This window comes from Biomphalaria glabrata, chromosome 8, assembly GCF_947242115.1.
Source record: "Biomphalaria glabrata chromosome 8, xgBioGlab47.1, whole genome shotgun sequence".
NCBI classification, from domain to species: Eukaryota; Metazoa; Mollusca; class Gastropoda; family Planorbidae; genus Biomphalaria; species Biomphalaria glabrata.
Window position 1 is genome coordinate 10,607,110 of NC_074718.1, and position 18,724 is coordinate 10,625,833.

General features: G+C 34.8%; 1 protein-coding gene across 7 annotated transcripts in view; it reads left to right on the forward strand.

The window, feature by feature from the left end:
- LOC106057733 (probable cytochrome P450 12a5, mitochondrial) overlaps nucleotides 1-18,724 on the forward strand; it is a 70,761-nt gene that overhangs the window by 17,112 nt on the left and 34,925 nt on the right. Inside the window, exon 2 of one of the 7 annotated variants that reach the window (XM_056037707.1) lies at nucleotides 1,934-1,977. The exons of 2 other annotated variants lie outside the window; for them this stretch is intronic. The gene's annotated coding sequence lies outside the window, so the exon portion shown is untranslated. Of the gene's footprint in view, nucleotides 1-1,933; nucleotides 1,978-8,737; nucleotides 9,578-16,098; nucleotides 16,213-16,256; nucleotides 16,276-18,147; nucleotides 18,477-18,724 lie in introns of those variants that run through there. 4 more of the 7 variants (XM_056037708.1, XM_056037710.1, XM_056037709.1 and 1 more) reach the window with 4 other exon arrangements.

Below are 18,724 nucleotides of genomic sequence, written 5' to 3' on the forward strand. Positions count from 1 at the left end.
TGGCTGAGCGGTAAAGCGCTTGACTTCCGAACTAGGAGTCCCGGGTTCGAATCCTGGTGAAGACTGGGATTTTTAATTTCGAGTCCACTCAGCCAGCTCTACTGGATACCTGACACACCCAGCTCTAATGACATTAGCTGGGGAAAAGTAAAGGCGGTTGGTCGTTGTGCTGGCCACATGACACCCTAGTTAACCGTAGGCCACAGTAGGCCATAAGGTCTGAAAAGGGAACATAAGTTAATCTCTCTAAAAAAAATAAGCAAAGTGTTCCGCTAAATACTCAGACTGCGAAATGTTCCGTTAAGGAAAATGTTTGGGAAACACTGACCTATGTAATGACAGTGGACTTCATATTTACAATTACAAGACTTGAATGATTGTCTCTCTTTAATGCCTCTTACTCACCAGAATGCACCGGAAGAAGTGAAAAGTGGGATTCAGTTGTAGACGTTTTGTTTCGTTGTTTGTTTTTTTTTATGTATTTGTAGTTCCTTTTTTTTTTTATACTACCTGTGTCGTGAAAAGAAAAGCAGATACAGACACACGTATATATGATCATGTATTACCAACATCCTAGTTGCTTTGTTGAAGTTTATTTTTTTTTTTTAGTAAGCTTGTATTAACTCACTCTGTCTGTCTGGCAGGATTTTTTTACACGGTATTTCTCATTCTCGGGTCAAGTTAAAACTTTTGCAGAATTATTCATTGTTGATGAAAACACACGAATAAATGAAAAAAACAACAACAACCGATAAGTTAATTAATTAGTGGTAATTAAATGAAAAGGGAAATGAATATTGCAGTAGAGAGATATAACAGCAATTAAACATTCTCCTCTATATTTTAAGCATTGTTTTTAAGAAAGGATTAAAAAAAAAAAAAGTATTTTGCATGGTTTTTTTTTAAAGGTGTGTAGAAAATTTTCTGCTTAAAACTGGTTTATAATGGCCAGGGTTACAAAAGTGAATGTTTTATTGTTGTGTAATAAAGCGTTTCCTGTGTCCAGCCTTTCTTCATACGTCTTATGACCTGGGGGGGGGTGGAGGGGGCCTCGTTTCTGCAGATAAGGACGTAATTTCCCCCCTACTTCGTCGCGTCCAGTTGTGTTGATAAGAATACGGCCAAGGTATCGATCCCCCAGCTGTAACAGGTACCTGACGTTGGCTGGGTAAATAGAAGTCGGTTGGTCGTTGTGCTGGCAACATGAGACTCTCGTTAACCGTCGGCCATAGACACGGAAAACCTGTACAGCACCCGAGCCAGTAGTTCGACAGCTCTGAGAAGTTTTACTTTTTACATGACTTCTCGATGACTTAGTGGAAACAAAAAGTAGTCAATCTTGTGGGTTTGAACTTAGGTTGGTCTAAATTACTTTTCATGATCAAGTTCCTAGACCAGAGTAGTAGAGGGGATGTCAGAACAGGGGGCGTCATCTATGGGTATGTGTGTTGTTGTGTGTGTGAGTATTTGATTCTGTTGTTTGCGCCCGTGTATGAGTGCGTGAAAGTTTAAGATTGTAAGCGTCTTGAGCCTACATCATGTTTGTAAACAGCTTTCAGTAAATTAAAATTCATATTATTATTATTAGTAGTAGTATTATGTTAAAAACGAACGAGAATTCATTCTCTGGCACTGCCAGGGTTGAGTTTCGCTATAGAGAAACAAAATTCATTGTAGTCCATTTATCAATGTCCACTGAGGAATTTTCTGGTGATGTGGCAAATCTGCAGCAGTACTGCCCTCTGACAGACAACGAGAATCTTCTTAGGAATTTTAAGGGCCTTAAAGGTATCTTTGAGGTCAGTTGTCAATAGTTTCATTATCCCCTCGGTTGATATAATAATGGGGTACATTCTTTATTTTAGATAACTTCCATAAACGCTCAATTTCCAAGCCTAGGTTCCCATATTTTCTTCTTTTTTTTTCATTTCAGTTTTTCTTATAAAATGAGACTGTGGTACGGCAATGTCAATACTGGTAGTGGTGTTTTCTTTTTTATTATTAGTATTTTCGAAGTGTGTGTTGACATTAGACCCAAAATGTCGTGGAGTGATATACCTACGTCCAAATATACACCGCATCTTTTTGTGGTCGTTAAAATTTGCGTTTACCAAACGCAGCTGGATCTACGATACTAGCAATCAGCTCCAGATGGTATCATTGATTTGCAGGTGTTTAAATGTTTCAAAAACTAAGAAGCTAATCTCTTTGGAGCCTACTGTCGAAGTTTTATGTTGGGTCGAATGTTCACCTGCAGTTTGTATTGCGCAATGGGCCTGACTTGATTAACGTCACCACTTTGTTAAAGACCTTTAATCATAGAAGATTAAAGGTCGTGGTGGCTACCAGGATGAAAGTAATTATAGCTATTGCGTCATCTCTCTTGTTTGTTATCTTTTTTATCTGCAAGCTTCTTTCAATGTTACAGGAAAAAAACAATAACCTCAAACCCATTTTTATTCCAAAACATATATCAAAACTTACACTGTCTGTCTGATAAAATTTAGTACATATCTTTTTCTCCCACACTTAAACTTGGATCAAGTTGAAATTTCGCACAATTAGTTCCTGTATCTGCCAAAACAAGAATCAATAAAAAAAATTTAACCAATAAGTCAATTAAATATTGCTATTTCTTTTTGGTATTGAACAAGGGAAAGAAATTGTACTTGACAGATGTGGTGGTATAAACTGAATTTGTCACTTGAGGAGGCTTAAGCCTTTAGTTTGAACTGAAGTCGTAAAGCTTTATTTATTTAATGTACTTAAAAAGCGATCACGGTGACATTTACACAGATTCCCATTTCTCTCTCTCTCCCCCCCCCCCCCATTATTCATTTCCCATCTGGTCCAGGCAAGTAATATGGTCATAGCGCACCGAGAAAGCCAAAAGAATGAAATTGCGCTAAATTAAAACTATTGGAAAATAATATTTCTAATCGCACAAATGTATTGTTGTTATTAGTCTAGATCTAATACAAATTTAATTACATGACTGATAAAAATTAATTGATACAACTAAATTTAATACAAGTTAATATAAGCTTTGTTGTTGTTGTTTTTTTAATTATTTCATTATGTTTTACTTACTTTGTTGTTTTCATGTATGTGAATGTGAAAATGGTTCTGTCGCCTAGTCGTCTAAGGAATTGGTAAGACAGTGATGCACTAATTGGGTCTTGCGGGCCCTATCTGGCTCTAAAGTTAAGGTTATCTCTACCATTAAAAATTTCCCTCAACAGTCTCCATGTAAGCTCTAATTTTTTGTGGTCACTTGGCCCGCGAAACGAGTCTCCAAAAGGCCGGAAAAGGTTAAGCAGCACTGTATTAAAAGGTCAAGAAGAACTAGCATGCGATTGTGTCGTTAGTCAGTGTCTTGGGGAGTTATGTACTTTTAGTGTCTTGCAGTAATGTTCTCCATACACGCTAATCAAAGCATTCATGGGAATAAGTTCTATTGAAAGGGGAATAATTCATTTAAAAAAACCCCAGTTAATTACAACTTTCGACCTGGTGAAGATAATCCAAAGCTTCAAAGATTTATTTTTTTTTAGAGTTTTATCCGTTTCCATTTGCTGTCCAGTCCCAGGGCCAGCCTATTTAAAATTTGCTCTATTTATAGCAAGCTTATAATAACTCACAATTCACATATATGGCTAAATATGTATGGTTCAGTCCCCTTATATAATAGTACACGTAGTCTCTCCCACATCCATTTTTGGATCGAGTTGAACCTTTCCACAATTATTGATTGTACCTAACAAAACAAATATATATATATATATATATATATATATATATATATATATATATATATATATATATATATATATATATATATATATATATATATATATAGTAATAATAACAATTAGTCAATTCATTATAGGTCATTAACTATTTTTAGCGGCCCCCGTAAGGGGAAAAAGCCGCTATTAGGTTTGTGCAAAATGTCCGTCTGTCCGTCTGTCCGTCTGTCCGTCTGTCCGTCTGTCCGTCTGTCACACTCAGATCTCGAAAACTAGAAGAGATATGAAAAATATTATTTCATCATTAAATCCGGCTTGAAAAGTTTAGGTGCAACGGCTACTTTTGGTTTTCTAAAAGCAAACCGTTTAATTTATAAAATTAATTATGCAAGCGATTTTTTCATAAAAATACACCAATTCTAAAACAATTACGTAAATGTAAGGGAGGCAATGTTACAATATGCTAACAAAGATGGACAATTTTTGTGTATTTTCAGTATCACTAAGTCAAATATATTTTTAAAATGTACAGGAAATGTTTACAACAAATACAAATAATAGTTAAAGACGTTTTTTCTGGTCAACTAGCTGCTAAAATTAAAAGAAAACATTTCTGTTTGTTTATAAAGGCTAATAATGCACTTTGTATGTAAATATCACGCACATTTTTTTAAATGGACTTTTTATGCAGCGATTTTCGTGCAGTAGCGTAACGTCGCAACATGATCAGGTGCTAAACCAATTCCTTAAACTTTTTAAAAAAAACCGGTTTTTATTTATTTTTTGTTTAGTGCCCCCATCCGAATAAAAGAAGCTTATTTTTGTGCGTTTTGTCTGTTGGTCGGTCTGTCCGTCACGATTAGATTTAAAAAACTAGAACTCTAAAAGCTATTGAAAATCTGATTTACCCTTTAATGTTCCTGCCATAACATCTCAATAGTTTTAAGTATCTAAAATTGATTGTTCCGGATTTTTTGTGCAAAACTAATCAACGCCAACAAATGTTTGTTTGCTCTTCTAACTTATATTACATTCAATTTCCATGCTTAAACGTTGCAAAAACACATTATCAATAATATGTTGTTCCGTTTTTTATGTAAATAGCATATTAATGCTAAATCATAATTTCTATACTGACTTATATTTCATTAATTGTAAAAATGTTCCGGATATTGTTTTATAAAACATGAATTATGCCTAATGATTGTTTGAAATCGCATAAGGCTTTTAAAAAAAGTAATTTATTAGCATTGATTACTGAAAATTACTTTTTAGACATTTAATTTTCTTGTAAAACATAACATAGAAGTTTTGTAATCGATAAAGAAAGTTCCGGATTTTGTTTCTTACAAATCGTCGCCAGAAAATTCCGAATTTATTTAAAAATCTACTAACGCCAAATAATCGTTTGAACTCCCTCTTCTAATTAATAAACAAATAATCTTCTCATTTACGAAATAATGTTTATACGGATTTTTATGAAAAATATTTTAACTCACTACTCTCTTACAGTACATTTAACTTTCTACCTAAAACATTAAAAAATCTAATTATCGTTAATATTATGTTCCGATTTTTAAGGAAAACAGAATCCAAACACCAAAGTAAGGTATGAAAATCTCTCCACGTGGCTGTAGTACATCTAATTTTTATACGAGACCATCCAAAAAATTTAATTAACGGTATTACATTTATCTGAAATTCTCTTTTTCTTTTACTATTTATACAAACATCCGGAACAATCTATTATATAAACTTTTCAATTGTGTTCATACCTAAAAATTATTGCGATGTTTTGAAACGTAAAATAAAGGTTAATCAATTTTTAATAACTTTTAGTTGTTTTTTTTTATATCAAGATAACGGACAGACCGACTGACAGACAAAACGCAAAAACAATGTGGCTTTGATCCTTTTTAAATAATATTTATTAGAACTCAGTGCACCAATGTCTATGAACCCTCGTTAAATATCTCGTGTAAATAAAGACATTTTTTTTATGGTACCGGTACTAGCCTATTGTGAGGTAATGGAATTTTTTTTTCTTTGACGTCATATGAAAGGACTCTTTAAATGTAATGTTAAAAGAACGCACTCGGTGCACCAATGTCTATTAACCCTCGAAAAAATTGCTTGTATTAATGAAAACATATTTTAGTCTAACTAAGCCGTGTGACGTAGTGTTTTTTTTTCCTTTGACGTCACATGGAATGAATTCTTTAAATGAAATGCTAAAAGAACGCACTCGGTGCACCAATGTCTATGAACACTCGAGAAATGGCTCGTGTTGATAAAGGTGATTTTTAGTCTAGCTAGGCCTTGTGACGTAGTGTTTTTTTTTTCCTTTGACGTCATATGGAATGAATTCTTTAAATGAAATGCTAAAAGAACGCACTCGGTGCACCAATGTCTATGAACACTCTATAAAAGGCTCGAAATGATGAAGGCGATTTTTATTCTAGCTAGGCCGTGTGACGTAGTGTTTTTTTTTCCTTTGACGTCATATGGAATGAATTCTTTAAATGAAATGCTTAAAGAACGCACTCGGTGCACCAAAGTCTATAAACACTCGATAAATGGCTCTTATAGATGAAGGCGATTTTTATTCTTGCTAGGCCGTGTGACGTAGTGTTTTTTTTTCCTCTGACGTTATATGGAATTAGTTCTTCAAATGAAATGAAAAAAGAACTCGGTATAGTAATGTTTATTAAGCCTCGTTATGTGACTCGCGTTTAAAAAAGGAATGATATCTTGATTTAGATCTAATCTAGATTTTTTAAACTAGATCTAGATTTTTATTACAGTATATCTAGATCTGGATTTATATTCTAATTAAAATTATTTTAGAGTCTAGATCTAGAATTTCTAGATCTAGTTTAGACTAAAATAGACTAGATTAAGATGTAGAATTTCAATTTCTAAACTTAAAGTGTAAAAAAAAAGTGTAGATTTTCATTTCCAAACGTTTTGATCAATATTGTAATGTTTTAATATACTAAAACTAATCTACTATTTTTTTATTAAATTTAAATTTAAATTTACGGCAAATGAATCTTTGAAACATTATTACTTTTGACCATCGGATGGCTGCCTGGTCGTGCGGTTTGCGCGCTGGACTGTCGTTCAGATTTATGGATGGCCCAGGGTTCAAACCCTGCCCGCTCCCATCCCCCGTCGTCCTGCTGGAGGTTTGGACTAGGAAGTAATTATCTTCAACTCTGAAGGAACATCCGAAACGTGTAAAACATTTTACATCAAAATTAAATCACCTCTTGAATATTATTTGCGAATATGCAGATCCGACAGGGATCCGACTTCGACGGGGGCCGCCTCTGAGTTTGTGTAACACAAACTCTCTTTGTAATCTTGTTTTATATGGAATAAGAAAAATAACTTTTACATTTAAAATAAAAAGCTTTATTTTTATATTTTGCTTGTTTATATTTCAAAGTTCGTTCTTCGTAATACTATAGTGACCATTTTCTTCATCCAAGGGGCTTTGCACTGAAATTTTAGTGCCTCCTCGTGGCTGCTGAGACTTTCGCGAGCCCGTAACGTTCGGCTGCACGCTGGGCTGGCTTGTCCAGCTTGAGTTTAGTTTGTGTAATTTCACCTCTGGAGCTTTCATTCTGCCTAGGTGGGTTTCTTGTCCCTAGGGACATCTTTTCCCTTGTTCAAGTGGCGCGGTGCCATGACGATCTGTCTCTTGCGTCTTTCTCGGCAAGCGGTTATACGATCCATGTAGAAATTTGACCTGCGAATTGCGATTGAGACTGTATCAGGATCTGAAGTATGGCATGGAGGCCCCCCTCTCGTTATTGGAGATTTTTTCACGATATAGTAAACAAGGTCAAGGACACTAAATATATTTCGATAATTGCCAACTAAATAGAAAGTCACAAGCAGGTGAGATTTAAAAAATTGATTCCAAAGTGCTATACTGTATACAAAAAGGTGATCATGTGACTTACAAAGCTTTATCAACGCTTTCTTTACTTTGAGTACCGGATACACGAAAAAGTATATTCAATTGAATATACTAACAAAACGAAACAAACAAAAGCAAGCAAAATATAAGCCTCGGCCACATGGATACAAAAGTGGTTATGATCGTGTTACGAAGGACGAACTTTAAGTATATAAAACCCCCCCCTTTTTTTTTTTTTTTTTTTTTTTTTTTTTAAAGAAAAAAAAAAAGCTCATCTAAGGTAAATAATTCATCACTTAAAACTATAATTCTCAATAATGTAGAAGTTATTTCCCTTATTTGATATGAGAAATTATTATTAATTACCGATAACTAATTGATTATCGTACATGTTTTTAATTGATTCATGTTTTGAGATACATAATTTCCTACTTGGTTCTAAAATAGGTGTTGGGGAAATAACGTGCTCAGTTATCTAAGGGGACGAAACGATATATAATTAGCCGTATCTGTGACTACTGAAGGATTAATTTCCCTTGTTGTCATCAAACAAAATAATTAATACCAGTAATTAATTGACTACTTATGTTAATTTTTTTTTGTTATGATAAAAATGCAGGGAAGTGCCTTGGTTATAACGTTTCGATATTGTTGCTAGGGCGAAACAAAAATGTCCTAAATTTAGGCATGCCTAGGCCTAGGCCTACATATGTAACGCATGACCAAATACTGGCACTCTCTGTCTTCTTCGTGTGTGTGTGTCTGTCTGTGTTTGTGTGTGCGTATCTGTCAATGTATCTGCATATCTTTTCCTGTCGCTCTAGGTCTGTCTGAAACTGGGTGACTACATAAAGAAAGATTTATAGTGGATTAAAATATTGTAAGCTTAAGTTTGTAAACTTGAACGGACTGAGGACTTGTTTAACTTTTAGTGGTTCATACCCCTGTCCCCTGAAGGATTGTTCAAATATAGAAAGTCTATAAAAAAGATTTATGATTTACTTTCCACTTCATTATAAGTTTTTGTTGTTTTTATCGTTTTGTTGTAGAGTTTTGAACACAGTTGTTATCATTGAGCTCAGTGGTTCTTATTCTGTGCAAGGGTTCTCATAGATCACAGCGGTTCTAAGGATATTTACAGGTTGTCATAGGAGACACTGGTTATTTTATTGTGTTTTGATAGTGTGACTCAGATAGTGGGTCCGGCTGAAGTGTTATCACTGATAAGAGAAGATTCAAAGACGAGTAAATGGCGCCTAAACCGTAAACTTCGGACAGGAAGGGCTCGTTAGCCTTTACTGGCTCCCCACCCAGAAGAAGGATAACACTGATTTGAAACCTCGGCTGCAGTCCAGCTATACTGCTAAACCGAACATAGAAAAGGATTCGGGGGTCAACTCTGATGAAAATTCAGGAGCTACATCCAGATAGAGCTAGCGACGCCGCTGATCCAAAACTTATTCGGCATTTAGCGTTCCTTTTCTGACACATCTTGCTTGGATAGGGGGGAACTGCAGTGTAGGCGACATTGGTCTGACTCTTCATCTCTTTTCTATGCAATGATCCACATCTTCGCTTCGCTACCGAGGAAGGCCATAGATGTGGTGTAGATGTCATAGAGCACAATGATTATAATACTGTACTATTCTTGCCATAGAGCTCGGAGGTTCTAATTCTTAGCACAATGTGATGGCGGTGTATCACTGTAATTTGGCACTGAAAACCAGGCTGGGTCTAAGGAGTCAAATGCCAAATCGATTTGATTAGATAACCACTCAGTTGGACATTTGGACAGATGAGTTGGCGAAAACTCTCATTTCTGGTCACTGGAAGAAGTTCTTCTGTTTTCTTAGGAATTCTTGGGAATTTAGGCTCGACTCTTTCTGAACTTTCCACAAAGGTAATCCTATTTGCTGATGACAAATCCATTCCTTTTTGTTGGTTCTTCTGTATGGTCTTTTTTCATCTGTCAGACTGTCAGCATCCAGAGACACGTGACTTCAAAATGAAGGTCATGGGTCATCCTAGAATAAAGTGTTTTTTTTTATATCTCAGCTGAAGTCTGTGAAAGTTAATCTGGGGTCAATACGCTAGCACCACTCCTAATCCTTTCTAATCCTGACTTGAGACAGAAAGACTGGCGCCATGGGAAGCCTCTGTTGGAGCTTATCTTATCTGATCTTATACATTATTCAAATGAAAAAAAAGAATTTATGAAGTTGCATAAAATAGTATATACTTTGTTCAGTTGACTATTAATCAAAGGTTACCTTCATATTTCATTATTTCTAAAAATACAAGATTAGTTCATTTTCAAATCAAATGTGGCCTTTAAATCACTAGGACTGAATTTGTGTTTCCCGCAACTAGCTATAGTTTATAGACAAGCAATAAAAAAAAAGAATAGTTTTTAAAACCAAAGCTTATCTAAGGGGAAATAACTGCTGATTATTACAATTTATCGGAAAATTCCTGGGTTTAGATCCCTTTCTGCTATAAATAACAAAATTAATGAATTAGTTCTAAATGATTAAATAATTCGTAAATTTTTGGATTGATTCGTGTATTGTTCTCGACTGTAAATAATTATTGCAAATTTCAACTTGATCCGAGAATGGGAAGTGGTGGATACATTGTGTCCAAATGAAACAAGGGTCTAAATCCATATATATATATATATATACTAGACATATGTTACCCGCCACCCGCGGGTCTTTATTTACGCATTACTGTCGATATACTCACAATTAAACGAAATAATAATGTAATAAGTAAAGCGAATGTGTCAATGTAAAAATAGTGTGAATGAAGCTATCAAATCAAAATAGCTAATAGGCTTAAACCCATTTTTTTTTCAAATTAAAACATTTGCATGTAGGCCTACATATATTTGGTTAAAATTTGAGATGAATAGACTAAATTTTGTATGTTCATGTGTTACAGTATAAAGTAGATCTTTAGGTAGACATAGATCTAAATCTACACTAATCTAGAGGCTTGTATAGAGTTCATTCTGTGTTGCGCATGCGTGACCTTTTTTCATGAATGAATATAGGCCTATCTCAACACGGCTACGCAGCTTTATTTAGCGAACAGCGAACGAATGTATTAAAAATGCTTTAGAAAAACAAATTTGAATGCTAATTTGATTAAAATATGAAATGAATGGACAATAATTAGTATGTTTATGTGTTGAAGCATAAAACTATCTTTGTGAAAAGAAGTTTTATCATCTTAGAGTTCAATAAGAGTTTTAGACCTAGACCTAGGCCTAGGAATAGACTCAGTAGAGAGATGTGTTAATCACTGTTAATGTGTAACCATTTGGTAATGTCTAATGAAAGGATGTTCGCCAGACAATACCCGCGGCCTGCGGGCCTAAGTTTGTGTTTACTAATCTAGTGGATTGGATTTAGATGTATGTTAAACTTAACTAATGATCCTTTCAAGTTTTTTCTCTTTCGCTACGAAAATAAAATTAGGTTTGCGAAAATGGGATTAGCCGAAGCCGATACATTCATATCTATTAAAAACGAAAATAACGATAGCTTTGTTAAATGAATGGGATTATAAAGTGAACAATTAAACGAAATAATTTTTAGTACGCGATTCATGAATGAATATAGATCTAGGCCTTTAACTCGGCTTCGCAGCTTTCGTAAATATATGGAGCTTTAGAAAACCAAATTTGAATGTTTATTTGATCAAAATATGAAATGAATGTACTTTAATTAATATGTTTATGTGTTAAAGTATAAAACTATCTGTGCGAAGAGAAGTTTTATCATCTTAGAGTTGAATTAGAGTTTTAGATCTAGGGATGGGATTATAAATTATAAAGTAAACAATTAAACGAATTAATTTTAGTACGCGATTCATTACGGTATTGTCTAATGAAAGAATGTTCGTCAGGAAATCTGTAGTTACATATATAAGGAGTTAATTAATGTAAAAAATGCTTTTGAAACACAAAATTGAAGGTTAATTTTATTATATAATCAAAGGATCTTCTTTTGTATTTTCATGTGTCAAAGTAAAAAACTTTCTGCGCAAAGTGTATTTCTTAAAATTAGATCTAGGTCTAAATCCTTTCTATCTTTTCTCATGTCAACATTGTAGACATGGCCTAGATCCATAAAATACTATAGCTGTAATAGAGTCGGACAACTATATTTTTTTTTAGGGTCTTAAGTTTGTTTTAGGGCTACAATACATACACTACGGTCTAAGTTGGTACCCAAGGAACATTCCTGCCTAGTTTTATCAAGATTGGTCAAGCGGTTTTGATGTCTATAAGTAACATACATCCATCCATACATACATACACCACACATTCTACTTTATAATATAGATATCCACATCCCTCATTAGGTAGTATTAATTCCCCTTATTTCGAAATAAAAAATAATTAATCATCAACAATTTATTAACGAGTTCAATTTTTAAAAATTGATTTATGTCTTGTCAGGTTCAATGAATAATTGTTCAAAGTTTAAACTTGACCAGAGAATGGGAAATTGGAGAAAAAAACTGTTCCGACTCTTGACCAGACAGACAGTGAGTTGATATAAGCTTTGTAAAACCCAAAACACGAAGTTGAACTCCGGTAGATCTGGTCGGGTGCAGGAGTATCGTACAGGTTCATCGACCCTACTTCAGGACTAGCAGTCTACTGTAATCAAACTATTATAAACTGGTAATAGTTATGATAAAAGTCACGTGTCTATACCTTGCAGCTGGGGTCACGGTGATCTCAGGGGTGTCATCGATTATTCTTAGTGCAATGAACTTTACAAGGTGAAGGTTCATAGGTCGTTTTAAATAATCAGAGAGTTTAAACACAGGTCTGTTTTGTCTTGTATCAACGTGTGTTAAATCTGCTCAGAAAGACTGATATAAATAAAGTGTCGTGTAACAGTAATATCGAACCGTTTATTCTTAGTAATACACCAGGTTCTGATTAGCTAAAAGATTGATTGAGATGTCATGCGAAACTATTAAGTCAGAGCGAGTTCGTACACTTCCTCTTACAAATATAGCCCAGGGTGATAGGACCACATAACCAAAAGCATACAACTGAAAGGAGAAATAAGTCTAGTATTGTCATATCCACATAAACGATAGCATAGGAACTAACAGGATAAATACTCAGCTTTCTATGTTTGAAAAAAAAAAGATTATCTCATTTATTTCTTCTTTTTGATATGATATTCACTGAACAATCATCTTGTAGGAATTATGGGAATTCTAAAAATCGGCATCTAGATATTTTAGGGCATTATTCATTAATCTTAAAGTTTATTGGCCGATCCTTAGAATGCCTTGTTTTTCTATTTTTATAATCGTATATATATATATATATATATATATATATATATATATATATATATATAAAATTCTTTAGTGGATCATCTTTGAAATGGTATAGGTCATTATAAAACATTCAATTTTATCCATCTTTTCAGAGTTTTGCAAAACTCTTTTTTTTTACTTATATAAATATATATAAATATATAAAACTCTTCAACTAATCGTGTTTTTAATTATAAACGAAAAGTGTAAATAATTTTCTTGTAAATATAATTTAACATTTTAAAATTTAATCCTCCTTTAAGTATTGAATGAAATTCTTCGATTAATATTTTTTAAAACTGTTACTGTTTGAGAGCCTTTTACTTTCATTCTTCAGTGCAGTCTAGTGACTTTGTGACCCAGGCTATAACAAACAACATTACCTTTCAGAACTTTTCTATCTTTAGGAGAAAGGGGGGGGGGGAGAAGGAGCTCTCTTGTGATTGTGTGCTTTTTTTTTTTTAACCAACATTAAAATTAAAAAGACATTAACACCTGGCATGTCGCAGTAGCGAAAAAACCCCAGGCTATAGATGGTAACGTAAACATCTAGAAAAGCGAGTACAATATAAACAAAAATACTTAAAAACTAATATAGTTATATATATATATATATATATATATATATATATATATATATATATATATATAAATACTTAAAAACAAAACCTTATATTAAGCATGGTTGTATCACTTAGTTTGGATCAGTCATGTAATTAAATTTGTAATAGATCTAGACTAACAATAAAAAAGCGTTTATAAAATAAATAAAAGGGGGGAACGACCTGAATTCGAAGTCATGGCTCAAGCCTTCTCGGGCTTCTCAAGCCAACACGGTAGCCACTCTGATAGTGGAAGATTGTTAGTTTTGTAATGTTGCTATATTCTCGTCCTATTTTCATGTTGTGTTCATTAAAAATCAGACGACGACTTATAAAGGTAACTCATCAGCTTATACCACCACTTCAGTCAAGTACTAATTCTTTCCTTTGTTTGAGATTTCAAACAATGTAATTGATTACCGATAGAAATTATTTAACTGGTTAATTTTTTTTATTGATTCTCGTGTTGTCAGGTAAAAGAATTAATTTTACAAAATTTATGCTTGATCTGAGATTGGGTGTGGGACAAGCAACGTGTACAAACGTTTTACCTGATAGACAGATGGAGTGAGTTGATGAAAGCTTTGTAAAAGAGACAACTCCTTCCATTAACAGTATGCAAACTGTAGTCAGAGCCAATATTTTTAACATTGTGGAAGATATGTCATTAAAAGTTAATGTGGGTTAAGCCATTATGAATAATTTTGCAAATATATATTGACATTAATGTTGATTTGTATTAATGTACGTTGAACTCTTGAATGAATGCAGAAATACCCGGAGACGTATAGTCCGTTCAAGATAAATATTTTTCTCATTCTATAGTCTAATTTTTATTGCCAGCTAGTAATTTTTCTCTCAGCGATATACATCCACTTTACAATTTCTAGGAAAATCGTTGCAGACGTTTTCGAGATCCATGTCAAGGCACGAAGAAGCGAATTGACTAGAGGTATTCTATAAAAGTCTCAGTCTAAAGTCTTTGTGCCTGCAGTGAAGAGAAGCACGTCTTATTCTAAGCAGTGTCAAATTTGACCCCACATTAGTTCCGTCTTCTAATTAGTTGCGTAAAGTTTTTAATCTACTGACACGTTACTACCAAAAATGTCCGATTATCACAAACTGTCACGCAATACTCTATTGAATTAGTACAACACGAACATTCAAATTTGTATGAAAATAATTTTAGCTGTTTTCGAGACCAGTATCCAAGTCTTTGTTGTTTTGTAAATGTTTTTTCATGTATTTGTAATGTTAATAAGCCAGTGAAAAGTATGCAACCGGGAAAAAGGAAATGTAATGAAATTTCTTTTTTCCACAAACATCTCAGCTAAAATGTCTGACTCTTTCTTCTCTTAAAGAATTCTAGGTACGTTAAAGTCACGAATGTGTAAGTAGCTCTCCGAAAATAATTCAGCTTAATCTCCTTTCCTGTCTCTACGTTTTCTAGGGCCGTTAGGGCACCAGACATCATTTGACAAGCCTTCTCCACTTCTCTTGTCTTTTGCAAAGATTGGGGTCTCTTCCGGGGACAGACCGGCCTGTCCATTCCTTAATGTTCACCTCCCATTGTTTTCCTTGTCTGCCTCTCCTTCTTTTTTCCTGGTACTGTCCCCTGCAGGAAAGTTTTTGCGAGCTCTTAGGATCTCGTTACATGAAAGTACAGACTTAACTTTCCTTTTTTATTATTATGAAAAATACTGCATGGGGTCAAGTCAATATTGTGATTATGTTTCATAGTTTCACATCTGTAATTTGGTATTTGTATCTAAAAATAATCAAACACGAGAAAGTGGTGCGGCTGGAATCAGATTTAAGTTGTGTTTATTTTTAATTCGATGTAATTCTAAACTTTTTTTTTTTTTATTTTGGCCCAACGCCTCGAACAGAATGTTTTCAGATCCACTGCAACTAATGCTTTTAAATCTATACAAAAGTAAAGATACACTTCTTTGATATTGTAAATTAGTTTTAAAAAAAAAGAAATAATATGGAGGAGGGTGGGGCAGGGGGTCACAGTTTTCTGGGTCTTGAAGCGCATAAAAAGTTGTACATTTTAATCAGCATTCACGTAGATAGAAAGCTCTAGATTTATATAGTTTCAGAAGTCAATGCCCACATTTGAGCTTGGTGTATATTGTGTGCGGGTGTTTCATAAACTGTTCCTCCCTCCTTGCCTTCCTCTCTCTCCCTCTCCCTATTCTCTCTCCCTCCTCTCTCTCTCCCTCTTTCCTCTCTATTTATGTTTCCTGTAGGCCTATATCGAGCGAGATTTTTTTTTTATGTAAGCCTAACTGTATGTGCATATGAAACTGTATCTCTGGTCTGTCACGCTAGAAAGGACGACATGCTGTTCAACTAGCATGTTAGGAAGAAAAAAAAAATCAAAACCTTTATTCACCTTGACCCTGCTAAGAGACTTTGCGAGAGCCCAGGAATAACTCTGGCTACAAAAAGGTCCATTAACCTGATTTTTCATTTCCTTTATTACATAGGGCCGTTTTGAAATGGTTTTGCATAGCTAACAGTGGGTCTTAAACTGTGAATGGATACTGGTTCTATGTACTGTGATTGTGAACGGGTTTGTATGTCTCACACGTTTTCTTTATGCTGCTGTTCAAACTAGATCCTTGTGGTTCTAAAAGTATGCACTTGTTATATTAATCTTATCTAACCGTATGCACTTGTTATAATAATCCTATGTAATCTTATGCACTTGTTATAATAATCTGATCTAATCTTATAAGTTACTGCCGTTCTCTCAAATAAAAGGATACTTATATCATAAGCGTATCTATTTTGTCAATATAGTCATGCATGCTGGTCATTACTTCATTGAGCCGGGGAGGGTCAGCGAGTGAATGGTTTATTGGGACTTGTTTCAGGCGTGCGATGGCTTCGGCGCTAATGCTTGATGGACAGTTAAGGACGGTACTGAAGTGTTCAGCCCAGCGAACAAGTTTTTCCTCCTTGTCTGTGAGAAGTTTTGTTTCCGTCAGCACTGAATATGGGGGATGAGCCATTTTGCTGAGGGCCATAAAAGCTTTAAAGCTTTGCATTTTTACTGTCAGCGTAGGACTGATTTTTTTCTGCCTTTTTGTTAAATCATGACTCCTTAATGAGTCTCAGATTCCGCTGGAGCTCTCCTTTGGCATTAGTGTAGCGTTCTCTGCTTGGGAGGCAAGATGGATTACACAGAAGGGCTCATTCAAGGAGTGTAATATTGACATTCACGGCTGGGAAGCGCTATCTCTCGATCGCTTTTCATGGCGTGAAGCTGTGAGTCTCGGAGCAAGAAGAGTGGCCAGCATGAAAGCGCGCCGAGCCAACAAAAAGCTGAGAGATGAAGCAGGCCTATCTGCAACTGACTAAGGGTACCCATGCCACGTATGCGGCCGGCTTTTTAAAGCGAGGATATCACGTGAGGGAGCCTTACAAGCATGCTAAAGGGTGACTCTGCTTAGTAATTGGGTTTTCTGGCTGATTCAGGCAACCTGTTCCATGCTCTAATGGCACAAAGGAGGAGGGATCATTTGTACGAGGTTCGTCCCAGCTTAATGCATAAGAAACTCATATTATTCTGTATTATTCTTTTGTGTATTACTACTTTAATGCTTATAGCATGCTCAGAGCGCTTTGGTACAATCTCATTTGTGGACCAGCGGGGGAGAGGGGGTATCTAGGAGTTGGTTTTCCGTGCTGCCTTTGGGCGCTCAGTAAACACTACTCTGCCCGAGTCTGGTGTCGAACCTCGAGCCCCCTTCTAGGTAGCCAAGACAAGCCAAGTTCAAGCACACTTAGCCTCTCGACCACGCTTCCCACTACCCTATGTGTATCCTAACTGTGTGTACTTATGGATGTATTGTTGTTGTTTTTTTTGTTCATAAATACTGTTTTAATGATGTGTTTGTGGTAACTGTACCTTGAATTGGTTCAAATATCGTGTTGCGCACTGTTCTAAAGCAAAACAATGGTGTCTTTTTCCCAGGGGTTCTAATACAGTGCACTGGCTAACATGAAACACAATGTTTCCAATGCCCCTACAATGTTTTTTGGTTGCATTGGTTTTTATAATGTTTGGCAGTATTTTATTTTAAAAACTCCACTTAAAATGTCTTATGTCTAGTATAAGTAGATACTCTACCAAAACGTAAAAACTGAGATAATATAGCGTAGAGAGACATCATATGAGCCTCTGAAACGGATCATTCCCGTGGTTCTTAGATAAAGGAATCACAGCCTTGCAGTCATATACTTCCTATTAGTTGAACTGAGAGCCTTCAATTCGAGAGCGGGCTACTATTCCGTAGGACACCCTTCACAATGTCAAAAGTATTGACCTCTAAGTCAAGTGTCCTTTATCAACCATTTGAGAACTGATTTTTTTTGTCTGCTGGTGTGTGTGTGTTATCCTGTTCACATGTTTTGCACTTATAACTAGGTCACCACGCTCTTGCAGATGTAATTGATTTTTTTTTTGTTCTTGCAGTGCAATGAACTTGGAGTGAAAAGGTCACCAGAAATGATCCGATCAGTTTTTGTATTCTTTTGAAGCCTTTCAGCTTTTTTTTACAACGTTGTTTTTCTTAGGACTAAATGTGCCTGACAGTTGGCAACACATTAAAACAACTATGCTGTTTCGCGTTGTTAAACTATACTTTTTTTGATGTCAAACTTGACTATATTCAGTATATTGCAAGACTGTAGGAATAAGGGTTAATTTATATATTTTCTTTAATCGCATAACGAAGAATTGCTCTTAGCGTGGCCAGGATATTTAAAAGTTGTTTACTTTGGTTTCTATGTTGGCATCATAAAGTTGTTCTTACGACTTTTCTTTAGCAGGTAACTTTAAGTGAATATATTTGTTGAAACACTAGCTAAATATTTTATTGAATGTAAATCTCGCATGTCACTAGAGTCTGGGTATTTATACTACACCTGCTACTTCGGTATCGAAGACAATTCAAAAGCCTATCCTTGATTACAAACTAATCTCAAGTAGATTAAACAAAATAGTAATGACGTAACCGACTTAGAGTTGTAGTCTTATTGTTGCTAAATTTATAACACTAGACGTTTTGAGAATTGAT